Source organism: Dipteris shenzhenensis, chromosome 30 (assembly GCF_047967505.1).
Source record: "Dipteris shenzhenensis isolate YYH24624 ecotype China chromosome 30, Dip_SZ_1.0, whole genome shotgun sequence".
NCBI lineage: Eukaryota > Viridiplantae > Streptophyta > Polypodiopsida > Gleicheniales > Dipteridaceae > Dipteris > Dipteris shenzhenensis.
In genome coordinates, this window is record NC_141625.1 from 49,171,649 (window position 1) to 49,175,243 (window position 3,595).

Below are 3,595 nucleotides of genomic sequence, written 5' to 3' on the forward strand. Positions count from 1 at the left end.
CTACATCTTGAGGCTTGGAGGCTTGATTTCAACTTAGATGACCAACTTTCAACCAAGCTCTCGGTCTGGGTGGAGTTGCCAGACTTACCCTTTTCGCTTTGCAATCAAGCGGATTCTCTGTGTAGCTATCTAGGGAAAATTGTAAGTGAAGAGAAAGAATAGTTCATCAATCCCTAGGGCAACCCATAAGTCTGTGTGCATCTTGATTTAGCTAGAGATTACCTACCACTCTTTGCTCAATTGGAGAGGTGAAGGTGTTAGGGAACAACCCCTCGTCTAGAAGAATCTCCCAAATTTTTGCTTTTTGTGTGGGCTATTGAGCCACATAGTCAAGAATTGCCCACTTAAGAAAGCAAAAGGCAAACCTTCCCCTTCGGCTCCTGCCACTAACCCTAAGGAAAAGTGGGTTCCTAAGGAGGCGGTTTCACAAACTAACCCATCCATACCAGGTAGCCCGAGTACTAGCACTTTGGAAGACAAATCTTTTCCAATTATCCTCAAAAGAAGGAGGATGTGGAAGAACCCTTGTAAATTTCAAAAAACCCTTTTGATTCAATCACTAGGAAGGTTGCGAGTTTGCCAAAGCAACCAAGTAGGATATTTGCTGCATCAAGGTGGATTTTGACAAAGCATATGACCGGCTTGACTAGGAGTTTCTTATTCAATCCCTACAGGACATGGGCCTTAGTCCCCATTTTGTCGGGTATATCAAGCTTCTCTTAAGCAATGCTACAGTTAATATTTGTGTAAACGAGGTCATGATTGATCCTTTCACTTTGAAAAGGTCTATAAGATGAGTTTGTCCTATAGCTCCCCTTCTCTTTACTATAGCTATAAATGCCTTGGGATGGCTTCTCCTGGATGAAACCCCAGGGAGTCTCTTTGAAAGACATTTATTTTCCTTCTGGGAAACATTTAGTTTCTCAATAGTTTGCAGATGACACAAATCTTCCCCTCATAACTCTTAGGAGGAGGTCACGTGTGTCTTGAAATGTCTAGAATTATTATGCTTAGCTTCTGGATCCCAGATTAATCACATGAAAACTGGGTATGCAAGTTTGATTGGTGAAAATCAAGAAGACTTTGATAACTTGGGTTGCCATAAGATTCCCAAAGGGACAACTTTTACACTCTTAGGTATTCCCATGGGCTTCAAAGCATCCACAAAGGATAGATGGGAGTGGGTGATGGCTAGGTTTAGTAGAAAGCTTGACAGATGGAGAGGCTTCTAGGCTAACCTTGTTGGCATGAAAAAGGTTCTCAATCATTATATTTGTACTATCATCATATTCTACTTGTCTTACTGGGACCCCTCCAAAGCTGGGCTAGACAAGTTTATTGCTAAATGCAAATCCTTTCTCTAGGGAGGGAGCAAGAGGATTTCTAAAGTGAGACGTAACTTTTGCACCAGACCCAAGTACAAGGGAGGTCTTGGAATGGTTGATGTCAAACAAGTTGCTGCCAAATTAGTTGCATCTTGGATAATCAAGGCTTTATTGCATCCTAACCATGACTGGGCTTAACTACTTGCTCATAATTTCCAATTCATCCATCTTGTAAGGGCTGTTAAATGGAAAGACTACCCTATCACATTTGCCATTTTTAGCCCAGAGCCTAACTCCACTAAGGCAATCAAGAGCCAGCTTACCCTCTCAAATGGGGATTTCATGAGCGTTGACTCCATTTGGGTGTCTATCATTCAGAAGATTTCTCCCCTCAAGGATGAACAGTTGTTAACAACAAGTATACTCCACAAGAAGGGATTAAGGAGTTGGGGGCAGCTGTGGGTTAGAGATCAGCATAGATGGATGTCTTGGAGGGAGATTTGCTGTGCTTATAGAGTGTCAAATCAACCTGCTGATCTGGTGAACTTACGGCTTGCATTATGGAAGGGGACACTCAATGGAAGGGAGGTAGTTAAACTATGCTCTAGAATTTAGCTTGGTTCGCTCTGATTACGTGCACCCCATCCCCACACCTATAGAGGACATAAGTGATATTGTAAGGGTCCTGAACATTAGATAGGGGACAATATCTATTGTTGGAAAGCCAGGTTCGGAAAGCCAGGTTCGACAGAGTATGGCACAAAGACATTCCAGAGAAGATGTCCACTCTGATGTGGTTAATCTTGCATAAATCAGTATGGACCAATGCCAGAGGTCACATAAAGGGGGATGGTCTTTGCAGGCATCGTCAAGGGTTCATAGAATACATTTTCTACGTGTTTGTCTCTTACCCTTATGACAAGAAAGTCTAGAAAATGGCTCAGATCCAGTTACGCGAACTTTTGAATTGGAAGTCGATCCTCCTAGGCGAGCCCACTCAAGTCAAACAATCAAGCTGGACACTTGTTAAGGCTCATGCATTATGGTTTATTTGGCTCTTTAGGGGTGCTTTTCAGTTCAATGATACTGTTACTAATCTTGATTCTCTCTTCTTGGAATGGTTAGCATGATCAATTGAGATTGGCTCAAGCCATCAGGACCTTCAACAGGGACCATGATCACATGTTCCAAGAGATCCAAGATCATGCAGCTGAGTACCAATAGCAACACCATAGTGAATGCCAACACAAAGGCTCCATCCTCCTAAGAATGAAGATACTGTTCCTTTTCTCCTTGATGCTACTGCATGACCTATGATGAGCTATGTGATGGTCTATCCTACCCGAGTGGTAGAGGAGATCTGTCTTGTTTTTCCCTCGTGTAGAGGGTGGATTGTAATGGAAACAAAAGTATGTATTTTTTGATATCTTAATATAGAAATATACTTTTTATGCTCAAAAAAAGAAGAAGAATGTTTTGTTAGATTTTTGGCCAATGAAGATTGAGTAGAGGTTGGATACAACGCACAAGTCCCCACGGCATTCAATTGCTTGGGCCTTGGCATTCTAGTGCATGGATGCAAAAATGTTGGAAAGTCCATGGTTGGGCTTAGGGATGCCACTACCAAGCCATTTCCATCATTAAGCATTTGAGCACTCCCTGATTACAACACTTCTTTTTGCTTTTGGGACCATGGTCCATGCCCTTAGCTAATCATGCAAGCTAAACCCAAGTTAAAGGAATTCAAAGCGAGGTCAAACGTAGAAGATTGCAAGTGAGAGGGCGAAACCCTTCTCGTCTTTCTTTTGGATTCAATTGCCTAGACTTTGGCATTCCAACACAAGAAAGGTTTATAGCGATGCACCATGCCCACTGGGCTTTTCCATGACCTGAGTTAGTCATCCAAGCTAAAAAGCCCAAGTCAAAGGGATTCAAAGTGAGGCAAAAGCAAGAATTGCAAACTCTTTTGAAAGGAAGTGAAAAGTGAGGCAGGCTGTAAAACACATAGTGCAACGACGACGATGACAACAACAACAACAAGAGGCACACGTGCGTAGAGCACTGACACTCGAGAAAGGTATGGATGTTCCTCTATGCGAGAGGCGTGCCGCTGCAGCGAAAGTGGTAGTGCGAACAAAACCAACACCACCACCACCAGGGCGTGTGGATGACCTGAGGTAATCATCAAGCTAAACTGGAGTCAAAGGAATTCAAAGTGGGGGGTGAGGGGGCGAAACCCTTTACTCTGGGCGTTCATCTTCCCCTTGCTC